Source organism: Centruroides sculpturatus, unplaced genomic scaffold (assembly GCF_000671375.1).
Source record: "Centruroides sculpturatus isolate CEXI.00-Female unplaced genomic scaffold, Cexi_2.0 scaffold378, whole genome shotgun sequence".
Taxonomy (NCBI): Eukaryota; Metazoa; Arthropoda; class Arachnida; order Scorpiones; family Buthidae; genus Centruroides; species Centruroides sculpturatus.
In genome coordinates this window covers 404475-420349 of record NW_019384693.1, presented here as the reverse complement: position 1 = coordinate 420349, position 15875 = coordinate 404475, and the positions used below count along the sequence as shown (strand labels likewise).

Here is a 15875-nt window from a genome sequence, read left to right as displayed (position 1 = left end):
AAAACGAAATAATCAGCAGTGTTATACGAATGTCGACAGTACAGATTAGTTTTACAGAATATTGTAAATGTCTATAATGATTAAATTCATCATTAAGTCAGAACTCAATGAGATATGACAGATAAACGCTCTTATTTGTTTATTTCATTGAGTATCATTCAGTAATATTGCGTAGCGTGAATACCCTCCCTTATTTACTAGTTACTATTCCAAATTTTTTTTAAATCTTTACCCTATTCTGAAATGTTAAAAGAAGAAATATGTGCCAGCGAACAAACACTAAACACTAAATTTGATAGGTTTTCTGTACTTTTGTAAATTTTTTTGTTTAAAAGCCGTTGTAACTTCAAGATTTGAAGTTACAACGGCTTTTGAAGAACTACCAAAGAAATAATTTGATACGATGATATTTTTTTTGTTATCGTATATTATAACCGACGGAAAAGTGAAAGTATTAAGTGTCCTTTTGGGATCCACGTATTGTACATGTCAAATATAATTACGCACGTTATTACCACCGCGTATGGGCGAAACCGCAACATACAACCAGTTTTTAACGCTTTATTTACTTGGACACCAAGGGTTGAGTTATTGTCAAAATTACCATGTATTAATTAATAAATGATAATTTGAAGATAATATAATATATTATTTACTTAGTATTTTCGATAATTATTTCTTTTGTGAATTACGAATATAACTTTAAAGTGTTTTAAATGCAATTTTGTTCGTTCTCTATAAATAGAATCTTATCATTATTGTTGAATAAAGAATTTTATAGATTTATTCGATTGTCACGCACCTAACTCTGTAACATTCTCTTTATATAACCCAGATTGAAATTTTACGATGCAATATAACTGCAATTCTGAGAAAATCAATGTATTGGATAAATTGAGTTGATAGAATATTACTTCAAATATTATATAAAATGTATAAATTTTTACTTTAAAATTAATTCTTTGTGATATAAATTTTATGTAAACGATTCGCTTTTCCATTAATATTGTAGATTAATGATGTAACAGTAATACGTTTCTAGTTTAAGTCTATGTATTGTGCCATAATTAAAAAAATATTTTATATATGTCTATATGATTAATTAATCTCTGATATATCATATAACTTTTCATTGTTTACTGTTAAGCTTGTTTTACAGCAGAACACGTCTACTGGTAAAGTACTTTGGTATACTGTTCAATAGTAAACAGAATATCAAAGTAGTATACTAGAACATATGAACAACTTTGACATATAACAAGTGATTCAGCATAACACTGTACAATATTGATCGCAGGTTGGTTCATGAAAAATGAACCAGTAAACTAACGTTATTGGTGTTTCCTTTGAACTATATACAAGTACACAACCGACTTTTCGGTAACTGATGATCTGACAACTTTTCGAATCTTGACAAAATTGTAAAAAAGACGCCATGTTTTTACATACACCATACTACTTTATTGAGCTGCCACAGTTAACGTGGTGTATAGTTCCGAATCGAATCAGCTTCAAATAAAGCATTTCTCACTCGGAGTTAGTATGAACAGTTCCACGCGTAGTATCCAGTTAAAACTAAAAACAATTTAAAAGTTAATAAGAGAGGATAAAATCTGAGGAGGTGTACGGTTTCCGGGGATCATGATTAATGTATACTCCAATAGTTCTGATTTTACATAACGGTTTTGCAGACTTATTTACACTATGAATCACTAAAACGTAGGAAATAAGCGCGCTTATTTACATATTTAAACTTCACATGTTAGTTGTGGTACCATAATATTGTGATATTTTTTATTTTGTTAAATTTAACATCAGTTATGGCTTCTAAGAGAGATCCGATGTCAGTGCTAGTGTCAAACGTACTGCACGTTTAATAATTATGTCATTTAATTTTATAGCAGTCTATAATATACTTTACACATATGGTAGATGTATAATTAGGAAGCTGCCACTTCTATTTATATTTAATGGACAAATATAAATCAACATCCATAATATAGATCTATAATGATAATTGAATATAGTGAATTTCATCTATATTGATATTGTTTATATCATAAAAACATAAAATCTAAACTATAATAATAGAAACTTAATGCATTACATTATATTTTGATACAAATTTATCCTTTTCAGTTTATTTTTCGCCCTTTTAGTTGTAACAGCTCCAAAGTAACATGCAATAGAAATGGAGTGCCAGCTACGGTTGGTACTGTTTTGCAGTATATTAACTTATTTAGCATTTACAGAAGTATATAACAGTAATAATTAATCATATGCTACAAAAACAGTAACTTATTAGTTTGAGGATGCAGCCAAAGTATGATCGCATAATGTGCTAATACAGAACATCTAAGAAAACAATAAATTATGACACCACAAATCATCAGTCATACGTATGATTGTGAAAAACAAGGCGTGTAACTACATTGTCTGTGTATATATTAAGTACGGCAGAAACAATTTTGTATGACAGAACTGTTTCTGCTATAAGCAATATATACGCAGACAATGTACTTTTTACCGAATCTGAGCCTTCCTGAAGTGGCTAGATTAAAGATAAAATAACTTAATTGTGTTGTAACAAAGCAACTTTACTACAAAACGCGACTATTTGAAAAAAGTTAAACGTGTGTTTAACGCCATCTATTTTATAAAAAAAATTTTTTATATTATTTATTATTAACAGATTAATACAAGTTACCCCAGTATAACACAGGAGTTACGTTCGAGAAAAGTGCCGTGTTATGCGAATCCGTGTTATACGAAACAAAGAACTACTGCGAAAAAAGTAGTTAGGTTCTAAAAATTAAAAAACATGTTCTTAAATCCTTATTTAAATCGGATTTATTATTCAATTTTTCATAGGTAAAATACTTATTTATTATTTAAGTAAATATTTTACCAAAGGATTATTTATTTTATATGATTATTTCAGCATGAGCATCAACAGGTAACAGTTTGTGGGTGCGTTCGTTAATAGCGATCGCTCTGCAACGGGAGTACGCTGCTGTTTGTAGGCATTTAGGAACGACGGTGAAAGAAAGATGGCTGCACTCTCACTACTGATAGTATCGTGTGGAGGAATCTATAATTCGAAATCAGCTTTCAGAGGCAAAAGAAGGGTCCCAATTGTAAAATTCAATCATTAAATGAATTCTTTGTTGAAAGAGCATTCAAAGTTGCCACGAAAACAATTAGAATGCTGCGTGGAGTTACGCAGAGGGATAAAAGAATGCACCCTTTTTTACATATTATGTTGTACGAAAATTTTACCCAATTCCCGAACCGTTCTATAAAAACACCGTGTTATACGGGAGATGTTCTCATTTCTCGAACTTCTAGAAATTCTCGAAGTTAGAGTGAATCCGTGCTGTAGAAGTGCCGTGTTATACAGGGGTTAACTGTACTTAATTTTGATAGTATATGTTAATACAGAGTAAAATTTCCAACGAATCCCACATCACTCCAGATATGTTTAACAAACACTTTTCATTTTTCAATCCTCTTTAACTTTAGCCACAAAAATTTAACAGCAGAGGTTCTTTTTACATAAAAGTTACAGTGCCGAATTTGTTCCTAATACTTACCCCAACCTGAAATGTTAGTGCTATATTCATACAAAAAAGACTAGTGCTGTGTCCAATTAATTAAATTCAAATTATAAACTGCATTCTGAGAGATCTATAAATAGAAATTTGCTAATATTTATCAAACGCAAAGCAATATTTTATAAATTTAATATCTGCAGTAAAATGATTTATTGCTCAGAATTGACTTAAATTTTATAATGAAATTTCAATCTGCATTATATAAAGTGAATGTTAGTGAAGTATCGCGTGACTATGCAATATATATTAAACATTTTGTATTTAAGAATTTCAAACGTTTTACTAATTAGAGATTAACAGAAAAATTGATTAAAATTTATTTTTTAACCTAATTTAAATCAATATAAGCGGAAGATCTGATGTCAATATTGAAAGTGATTTCTGTGGTTTAAGTACAATAATTTTTATTATTGTTTCATTGGCAAACATTCGAACATTTATAATATATTCTTTACTACACGTGTTATTATTTTCCAATATCACATTGGAAAATAATAACACGTGTAGTAAAGAATATATTATATTTGAATGACATATATTAAAAATTATTCATTTCGCTGTAATTTGACTCTAGACACTAATAAAATACTAAAATCAAATGTGGAAACTGAGGCAAGATAAGCCGATTAATATATAAAAAAATTTCAGTGTGTACTGGAAATGGTGTGAATTACGAAATTAATTTTAATTTCAAAATTATAAAATAATATACACAATAAATAAGTAATAAACTACACAATAATGAGTAAATAATATATTTTATTTATTCAAATATTCACTTCTGTCTAACATATGAATATTAACTACAACAATAACTTTGTCCAACGAATACATAAACACAAAACAATGTCAGTTCGTCGTGGGTTCGGACCTGTGCAGCAAATGGACAGGTCCGAACCCGTAGTAAACTAATGCGAGTTATTTACATAACTCTCAGTATAAATGTAAATTATATAAATTAAAGTTATATCAGAAAATGCATCTTTTATATAGGAAATACATTTTTATTTATATTTGCACAATATATTTATAGAGTTTACATCAAATGTAATATAATATTTTAAAATTTAATTTGTCCAATACATTGATTTTATTGCTAAGAATTGCTGCTAAATTACATCATAAAATTTATGTCTGGGTTATATGAAGTAAATGTTATTGAAGAATCGCGTGACAATCGAATAAATCTTAAAATTTCCGTAATAAAGATTATTGATAAAAATAGTAATTATAAATAAATAGAAGTTGATTTAAAAATTATAATATATAATTTAAAATATTATACAATCATAAATTAAATCGTATATTTTTCTTCTAAACATTTGAGAAGAAGTAAATTAGTAAATTAGTGTTAATAATAATAAAAACAATCATTTGCTTCACCTGTACTTGATCCAATAAAAAAAATTAAACACTGATAGTTTGACTCGAATTTATGCTTGACCACCCAGTTTTTCGAGAATACTCGCAGCAGTAAACTTTCGATAAAAGGCAATTTTACATACAGAATACAAAATCCTCTATAGAAAAACCTATTTGCATATCGCCCCTCTTAGATTATTCAGTGAATTATACATATATACCAAATTGATCAATAATGACACTGTTTAGTGCCAATATCATTATCAACTCTATTGTAACGTGTCTAATTATATTTGATATGTACAATAATTGGATCCTGAAAGGATATTTAATACTTTTACTTTACCAACTCTTATAATATATATAGTGATAAGAAAAATTATTGTTTTCATTCGAATTACCCCCTTTCGTATTTTGCAAATCTCAACGCATTTCAATCTAAACAAATTTCAAAAACTGCAGTAAACGTGTCAAATTTCGTAGACAACTGTTTGCTTGAGGGAGCATATTTCATGTTTTACCATGTCAAAATTTGATGAAGATTAAAAAACGAAATTTGAAACAGAAACTCGTAAATATAAGGGGTATTCACGCTCCGCAAATTTGGTGAATGGAACTCAAAGGGGTAAATATATAAAGAAGTTCATGTGTCATATCTCGAGTCGGTTCTGATTCAATGAACAATTTAATCATCAGAGTCGTATACAATATTTTCAGAAACTCATCTGTACAATCAAAGTGAAGCCATTTTCGGCTTTTTGTAGTAATTAGAAATATTTTGTAGCAGTTATCGCTACACACAATATTAAATTTGAGCTAGTGTCATAAAGAGTATCTGTAAATTTAAGAGGTTTTTAATTAATATACTTAATAGAGAGGTTGCGGCCGACGTTTTCATCGTGAAAACGTGTACGTCGGACGTTTAGCCCCTCCTTCCCGTAAGCCTAGAAATTTGACAATGGCATTTGGAACGTCGAGATTGATTCCACAGACGTTCCAAACGCCATTGAAAAACTTCTAGGCTTACAGGAAAATGGCGCTCAACGTCCGACGTACACGTTCTAGCGATGAAAACGTCGGCCGCAATTTCTCTATTATATCATAATTCGTAAATTGTTTTTTTTTTTTCTTTCTGAGCTTTTGTTATTACGTAAATTTTATATTTTAGTATAATTTTAAATTATCGGACTTCTCTTAACTGACGCACGATTGCTGGAAAAGTCAAGCAACAGCACTTGTGATTATTTTTTACGTTTTTGATTATTAAAGCACTTCGCAGCTTTCATTAATAATCAAATCAGACATTACAAATTGGTAAACCTTCTTGTTTACCATAAATAAAAAAACATAAAATATAATAGCAATTACTTATTATGAAATCATCACAATACTGTGCTGCAATTTTCAATTATTTTTTATTGTTAAAAAATCACAACATTTCTGGTCCGAATCGCAATTTCGTATATATTAAACGGCGTATATTAAGCTTTCCGTATTTGATTTCAGCATTTAAGTAGTGTATCGAGTCAATTTACAATTAAATAAATAATTGTTAATGATATATCGTTTAATTTTTATTATACTATACTCATACTACTTTGTAAAATATAACAAACAAGTAAATTCATATTATACAATAAAATTTATTACATATTTATGTAATACAATTTAATCAGTTATTACTTTTCCAATTTCGCCTCGGAAAATAAAAGACATGTAAACAAGTATATATTATAAATAGTAAAATGTTTGCCAATGAATCAATATCAAAAGTTATAATACTTAAGCTACCAGATATCATTTTCAATATTGACATCAGATCTTCCACTTAAATTAATACAAGTTGTGTTACGAAAGCACTCGACTTCATTCTATACTCAGTTGTCTTGTTTATATAATTTCAGTTTCTATAGAGTGATATGATGGGATAAACCTACACAACTTNTTATTTACATAACTCTCAGTATAAATGTAAATTACATAAATTAAAGTTATATCAGAAAATGCATCTTTTATATAGAAAGTACATTTTTATTTATATTTGCACATTATATTTATAGAGTTTACTTCAAATGTAATGTAACATTTTAAAATTTAATTTGTCCAATACATTGATTTTATTGCTCAGAATTGCTGCTAAATTAGATCATAAAATTTCTGTCTGGGTTATATAAAGTAAATGTTATTGAAGAATCGCGTGACAATCGAATAAATCTTAAAATTTCCGTAATAAAGATTATTGGTAAATGTAGTAATTATAAATAAATAGAAGTTGATTTAAAAATTATAATATATAATTTAATATATATTCTTTTGCCCGCTACTTAACAGATATAAACATGTATTTTCCATATAACAAAATATTATACAGTCATAAATTAAATCGTATATTTTTCTTCTAAACATTTGAGAAGAAGAAAATAAGTAAATTAGTGTTAATAATAATAAAAACAATCATTTGCTTCACCTGTACTTGATCCAATAAGAAAAATTAAACACTGATAGTTTGACTCGAATTTATGCCTGACAACACAGTTTTTCGAGAATACTCGCAGCAGTAAAGTCTCGATAAAGAGCAATTTCACATACAGAATACAAAATCCTCTATAGAAGAACCTATTCGCATATCGCCCTTCATAGATTATTCAGTAAATTATGCATATATACCAAATTATTCAATTATGGCACTGTTTAGTGTCAATATCATTATCAACTCTATTGTAACGTGTCTAATTATATTTGATATGTACAATAATTGGATCCTGAAAGGATATTTAATACTTTTACTTTACCAACTCTTATAATATATGTATAGACAAGAAAAATTATTGTATTCGTTCGAATTACTCCCTTTCGTATTTTGCAAATCTCAACGCATTTCAATCTAAAAAAATTTCAAAAAATGCAGTAAACGTGTCAAATTTCGTAGACAACTGTTTGCTTGCGGGAGCATATTACATTTTTTAATATATCAAATTTTGATAAAGATTAAAAAACGAAATTTGAAACAGAAACTCGTAAATATAAGGGGCATTCACGCTGCGCAAATTTGGTAAATGGAACTCAAAGGGAAAGTAAACATATAAAGAAGTTCATGTGTCATATCTCGAGTGGGTTCTGATTCAATGAACAATTTAATCATCAGAGTCGTATACAATATTTTCAGAAACTCATCTGTACAATCAAAGTGAAGCCATTTTCGGTTTTTTGTAGTAATTAGAAATATTTCGTAGCAGATGTCGCTACACACAATATTAAATTTGACCTAATATCATAAAGATTTTTTGTAAATTTAAGAGGTTTTTAATTAATGTACTTAATAGAGAGGTTGCGGCCGACGTGTTCATCGTGAAAACGTGTACGTCGGACGTTTAGCCCCGCTTTCCCGTAAGCCTAGAAGTTTGACAATGGCATTTGGAACGTCGAGATTGATTGCTCCGAAGTTCCAAACGCCATTGTCAAACTTCTAGGCTTACAGGAGAGTGGCGCTCAACGTCCGACGTACACGTTCTAGCGATGAAAACGTCGGCCGCAATTTCTCTATTATATCATAATTCATAAATTGTTTTTTTCTTTCTAAGCTTTTGTTATTACGTAAATTTTATATTTTAGTATAATTTTAAATTATCAGACTTCTCTTAACTGACGCACGATTGCTGAAAAAGTCAAGCAACAGCACTTGTGATTTTTTTTTATGTTTTTGGTTATTAATAAAAGAACTTCGCAGCTTTCATTAATAATCAAATCAGACATTACAAATTAGTAAACCTTCTTGTTTACCATAAATAAAAAAACATAAAATATAATAGCAATTACTTATTATGAAATCATCACAATACTGTGCTGCAATTTTCAATTATTTTTTATTGTTAAAAAATCACAACATTTCTAATCTGAATCGCAATTTCGTATATATTAAACGGCGTATATTAAGCTTTCCGTATTTGATTTCAGCATTTAAGTAGTGTATCGAGTCAATTTACAATTAAATAAATAATTGTTAATGATATATCGTTTAATTTTTATTATACTATACTCATACTACTTTGTAAAATATAACAAACAAGTAAATTCATATTATACAATAAAATTTATTACATATTTATGTAATACAATTTAATCAGTTATTACTTTTCCAATTTCGCCTCGGAAAATAAAAGACATGTAAACAAGTATATATTATAAATTGTAAAATGTTTGCCAATGAATCAATATCAAAAGTTACAATACTTAAGCTACCAGATATCATTTTCAATATTGACATCAGATCTTCCACTTAAATTAATACAAGTTGTGTTACGAAAGCACTCAACTTCTTTCTATACTCAGTTGTCTTGTTTATATAATTTCAGTTTCTATAGAGTGATATGATGGGATAAACCTACACAACTCGTGGGCAAACTCGCAACAAAAGAAGGCCCATTTAGGGATTTCTATGAGAAATTGGCAGTTAAGTCGACGTCTGACATGTGAAATTTCGTGGGTAAAAAAAACCGCGCCGTTGGTCAGGTGCGAACCCACGACCAACTGGCAATGGTTGGTGGTTTTTACCACTCGGTTGTTTTTGCCAATTTAATAACCATTAATTTAATTACTTTACCTAATATCATTCGTACGAACTATTGTAATTAGGGGATAAGTTCATTTATTACTATATATTTGAAATATAATTTTTCTGTACTTTCAAGTATGTATGCTACTGATCAGCGATATAGATGTCTTGGGTTTCTTCTTCGCCCTTTATTCAATATCATGAAAGTTTTTGGACTGGATCCTTTGGTTCCGTGTGAATGTATGGCAGAAGATACAGCTGTTATTTCCGAAAGAATTTTCAAAGTATATTGTGATGTAGTCGAAGCATTCTTATGGTTTCTGTGTCTGATTCACATAATTACTTTGCCCAATATCGACATTTACTGTATGCGAGTTTTTTTATTTTTCAAAGAGTTTACATTTCTATGGAATGTGATATTGGTTATACTTACATCCTACGTAGCAGTGCAGTGTAGTATTTTGAAAAGAAAGAAACTATCTCTACATATAGTGAAAAGCTGCTACAGGCAAGAATATCAATTGTTACAACGAATCGAAATTTATCTATTTTGCGCCATTTTTGTGGTACTTATAACATTTGTAAGTTGCACTATTATCACAGGTGTGGTAATGATGGGCGAATTCAGAAGACAAGGTAGAAGCATGACAGAAGGATTCGTATGCACTATGTACCATCAACTTGCAGATTTTTACTTATTTGGACAAATTGGAACAACAGTTATCGCGTGTGCGTGTTCTGGTATAGTTATCTCCAATAGATTTATCAAATTATCTGAAGAACTCGAAGAAATAAAGATAAATGATTTGTCGATAAAGTATAAATTACAAAGATTTTTCGAAAAGCAAGTCGAAATTTGGCACGTTCTAAAAGAATTTAATGAGAATTTCAAAGTTCTTCTGCCATTAATGTATGCCTTCTTTTTGCATATATGCTGTATCGTCTTATACGTTACCATATTTGTAAAAGTACTTCCAGATCTAAAGATTTATTTTCTTATTGGATCTCCTTTTGTTCTATTAGCAGTACTTTCGGGCTGTTGGGCATTATCACATTTTACGTCATTGGTAAGTTTGAAATTATATAACATAAAACACTTCAATTGTCTTTAATGCTGTGTTGTAGGCCACCTGTGCCAAGTGGATATAACTACTGAATAGAAAAGTTAGTCACGTGAATAAATTCCTGAAAATTGCCAGTTGTTTTTGATTGGCGTGAATTTACGTTGTTCGGTGATTTTTATTCAGTTGGCCACAGATGGGCTTAATATGATTAGAAAAATTATATAATGTATGACTTTTTTGTTTCAGTTGTACGACAACTTTGTGTCTATCTACAGACTGTCTCCTGCCTATTTGCCATTGAGATTTAAACTAAAAGTAAAGTTAACTTTGAATACTATTTTTCATAAAAATTGGGTAGTATTTTATTTAATAATAATTTTTATAATAATAATAGAGCTGTTTGGTATCTATACTAATATTATAAAGAGATAATGTTTGTAAGTTTGTTTGCAGCAGGTAATCTCCGAAACTACTCATCCGATTTCAAAAATTCTTCCACCAATATTTATAATGGAACCTCAGGGTGGACATAGGCTGTATATTATTCCATTAAACATTCATATAAAAAGCCCTAACCTAGATTATATTTTTTATGTCCAACAGATAACGCTACGAGTTCGGCGCCCTAAGTATGCTTTTCTGTGAGGCATTATGCTTTTCTGTGAAAATGAACTAAAGCAGATCATCTTCTATCTATCTATATAAATAGAAATGTAATGTTCGTTTGTTCTTACCGATTCCTTTGAAATTTTGACACAACGCTGCATTCAAATACGAACGTGTTTTTATACAATACAGTATGCATGTCGAAATCCTTCCCCGGGAAATAGACAGGGTTAAGGCTTAGGCTAAGACTCCACTGCCGTAAAAACGGCGTAAAAATCCCTCGCTGTAAAAGCTTTTAATTACGTGATCTATTTGCGTTTGCGCTCAGATTACGGTGGAGGTCCGGCTAGCGCAAAGTTTTTACGGCGATAGTGCTGCCCCAAGTCTCGAAAGTAAATACTTATTCGAACGTAAATTGGTAGAAACGGAAGACGGTTGTATACGTGATATACCAATATATAGACAATTATTGTATTCTACAAGTTTTTTTTCTGTACTATAATTACAAATGTAGTAAAAATAATATTTTTACTTTTATATATTAGCTTTTATTATCGTATTATTAAGATAATATACAGCACTTATTAAGCTTAGCTTTTTTCATTATATACTCCTCTAAATTGAAGGATTTTCTTTTGGCCGTCCGTATCGCGTGATTTAGGCATCCATCATTATAATCGGAATGTTACCGTTAAAGCTCGAAATCCGTTAATGTGCACATTACCTAGCTAATCTGCAGATTAACTAGGGTGATCTGTTAAAGCTGCGAAAATTATTTCATTTTTAAATTATATAGGTAATGTTCAGATTATCTAGGCAATCTGCAAATTACCTACTAAGCACTCGGTAAAGTGAAAATAAGATCTTTCTTGGAACAACAGCAACGCTTCTGTACGCTTAAATTAACATAATGTTATTTATTTAATTTTTAATATCTAAAGAATCAAGTTAATACAATGAACTAATTGAATGCAAACACTAAATTCAGATTTTGCATACAATTGTTTTAAAATACTTGTTTCAGTATCAAGTTTATAAAAGCCATCCTTTGTTTTACTAAGAACCACAGCTAAAATTGAGCGTGCATCAGTTTTTGCTCTGTCTTTTTCGGGTAATTTAATTCTCACAGCGTAACTTTCATCGACGTTTGGGTGCTTTGCATTAGAAACTGCTAACATTTTCTCTGCTTGCTTTTCTAAACATTTCTTGGCTTCATCACGCTGTATTTTCTGATCCATATTCTTTTTACAGATGATGCACAATACATTCTTACCATACCCTCCCTCTTTAAAATCTACTTTACCACAAACTGCGTGAACAAACATTATACTTGATACTAAAACAGGTATTTTAAAACAATTGTATGCAAAATCTGAATTCAGTGTTTGCAAAGAGAGATTTTTAACGAAAGAAGATGGATGTCCCTGCTGTAGAAATATCTTTACGTCAAACAGCAATAAAACAATCCCTTGGTACTGGGCAGGGTTTCAGAAAATGTGACTGCAAATCTAAATGTACCACAAATAGGCGTGCTTGTCGCAAAAACCAATTGCTACGTAATTCAAAGTGTCACCAATCTTTAGATTGCACTAATAAGTAAGTACAATTTTATCATATGTTTTGCAAATTCATTTCCCTAATTGTAGTAATATTTTAAACCGTTTGATTTTTGTATTAAAGTTTTTTTAATTGATTGATGATTGATTCAATCAACTAATTTGTGGATTGTTTGATTGTATTAACTTGATTCTTTAGATATTGAAAATTAAATAAATAACATTATGTTAATTTAAGCGTACAGAAGCGTTGCTGTTGTTCCAGCAAAAATCTTATTTTCACTTTACCGACTGCCTAGTAGGTAATTTGCAGATTACCTAGATAATCTAAACATTAACTAGGTAATTTGAGAAATGGAATAATTTTCGCAGCTTTAACGGATCACTTTAGTTAATCTGCAGATTAGGTAGGTAATGTACACATTATCGGATTTCGAGCTTTAGCGGTAACAGGGATACTTCTTGTCGTAGATACGCGAATACTTTCGGATGTTTTCGATAAATCTTTCCAGATCTATTTTAGAGTAGTTACGAGGGAACGTACACAAAAGCTCGTTTTCCGCCATTTTCACACCTCGTCACAATGACCTAGATTTCACTGACTTCTGATTGGTGGATGGTACCGTTTTATGGCCGTATTCGCGTCCAAAGTTGAAATCTGCTCAACTCGCTATTACGCTGGTTTTACGACCTGCACAAGCGTAAAATATCAAAGTCACGTGATTAAAAGCTTTTACGGCGAGATGCTTTTACGCCGTTTTTACAATAGTGGAGTCTCGGCCTTACCGTAAAAAGTGTGCTTCTATGTATATTATTTTAGTTGCGGTTTTTTCGTTTTTGATTGCGTTTTAATAAAATACGTCAACAGAATATACAATACAAAGGGATTTTTCGATATTCCCCCGCGGGGGAGAGGGACAGAATTAAAGCTAACCTTGAAGAACTTGGCTTCTATTATACTATTTCAGATGCGTTTTTTTGCGTTTTTGATTGCGTTTTAATAGAATACGTCAATAAAATGTACACTAAGGGATTTTTCGAAAAATTCCCCTGCACGGAAAAAGTGTTATACATTTATAATAGATACATTTTGAGCCACAACAATGCGTGGCACGGTCTGCTAGTTATGAATAAATAAACTTGAAGATTTTCCGTTTTTAGTTTAACTGATCCAAATAACTTCAGATATATAAAATATCAGTTACAGTTAAATTTCGAAACCGCTGTTTTGTCTGTGGCAACGCGCAACGCGAATTTTCCGTTAAAGAAGGACATTCGGTGGAATCTGGACCATATTTTCGTGTGTAAAACATCATGTAACCCCGAGAACTTTACGTCACCCACACATAGGCGAGGCGAAAACCCACGACCAGTGTTCGGAGCTACTATTTATTTTGCCACTTGTGCGCTTAGTAAGGCTCGCTAACTCGCGTTTAGTTTTCTTTTCAACGCGCGAACTGATTATCTTTGGTTTCTAACACTATAAATAGCGTTACGCGTAATTTTGTTGGTAGAAGGGGAAACTTCTATTTACTTTCGATATTTAACAGTGCTAAGCGCCTTGCAACAGATTAAAACTAACTGCCTTATATTTTTTGTAGTACTAATCAACAAAAAAATTAAAGGAATTGTGAAACCTTTATTGCTGTAGTAACTAAATGCTGCAATGCAGCATCGTGAGAAGAACCACTTTTAAGTCTACTGTTTTCTGGCGCTGAAATAACGCATTAAACGGTGTCTGTTCATATCAGACACAACACACTGTAAAAGTACTTTTACATGTATCAGAGATCAACAGGTAAAATATACTATTGAATTGAAAAACAACGTGTATGTATGTACTGTAGAATGTGTACCCAATACTTCATTGTAGCATTGTTTAGAATTATGTACTAATAATTAGTTTTTAAAACTATTTTTATTAATTTTTGTAGATCGGCTATCAGAAAAAATTTTTCACAATCAGAAGAATGTTTGAATGAAGAGCTCAAATTTGGTTATGTTGTTGAAAGTGTTAATGCTAATTACACTTTCAGTAGTGATACAATTCTATTTTTCATTTTCCAGGCTGTTATATGATGAACCGAATGCTATATTTTCTCTCTGTTATATTATAACAGAGAGAAAATATAGCGATCGGTCAAAGACTATATTCCCTCCATACGTTGTTTTCATTTTTTAGCACAAAAAAACCTGTAAACGTTAAAAAATGCCAAAAATTCGTTTTTTTCCCCTATGATAGTGTGAATGGGTATGACAAAGAATATTTTCTTTAAGATATTTGAAGCTTAATAAGTGCTGTCTTTTCCACCGAAAATTTCCAATATATTTCAATATAACAGTCAAGCATAACTGCCAATACATGGCAGTTATGTTTGACTGTAAGGGACATTGGCACTATGAAATTTTGGTGATTAAAAATTGAACAAAAAGGCGAAATAAATAAAATATATACAGTATAAATAAATATGTATTTAATTTCCAGATGAATTGCTACATGAAACGATTTGGAAAAATTCCATTAGGACTATCTGTTGGTGGTTTCTTCTATATAAAAGAAGATTTCTTCATCAAGGTTAGTACAAGTTATTACATATTTTAAACAATAATGTGATATAAACCGTTTAAAATCACTATTTACAGTAAATAAAACTATAATTTAACATTTATCACATTCGGTAAAGATTCAAATACAATATTTGTGAACGATAAAACATGTTTTATTATAATCAATTTACACAAATGGCTTGTGTCCGAACCCGAGTTAACTCTGGCAGGTTTCCTGTTAAAAAAAAAAACTCGGTCCTTTCAGCCCTAAAGTTTTTTTTTTTTTTTTTTCAATTTTCGAATGTTTTTTGTCTCCAAATTTTTTCAAAAATTTTCCTTCGCGCGAAAAAATTTTATCGCGATTTTACTTTACTTTTAATGACGCACGATTAACGCTTAATTGTTTTTAATGCAATTTTTCAATCAAATTTCGTTCATCGTTCTAAAGTTTTAGTGCACGGATTTTACTTCGGTAAAGTTATTAAAAGCTAGTTTCTGATGTCAGAAACGACCTCCAATAGTTTTTTATTTTCTGAAATTAATAGATTTTGTTGTTATTGAAACCGTGTTGTTG

The 15875-nt window shown here is 30.3% G+C and overlaps 1 protein-coding gene across 1 annotated transcript in view; it reads left to right on the top strand.

Annotated features, from left to right (window-relative positions):
- The window catches only part of LOC111627386 (leucine-rich repeat transmembrane neuronal protein 2-like), a 50207-nt gene extending 34910 nt beyond the window's left edge, over nt 1-15297 (top strand). The window contains exon 2 of the transcript XR_002756991.1: nt 15240-15297. The gene's annotated coding sequence lies outside the window, so the exon portion shown is untranslated. The remainder of the gene's footprint in view (nt 1-15239) is intronic.
- The last annotated feature ends 578 nt before the right edge of the window (nt 15298-15875 follow it).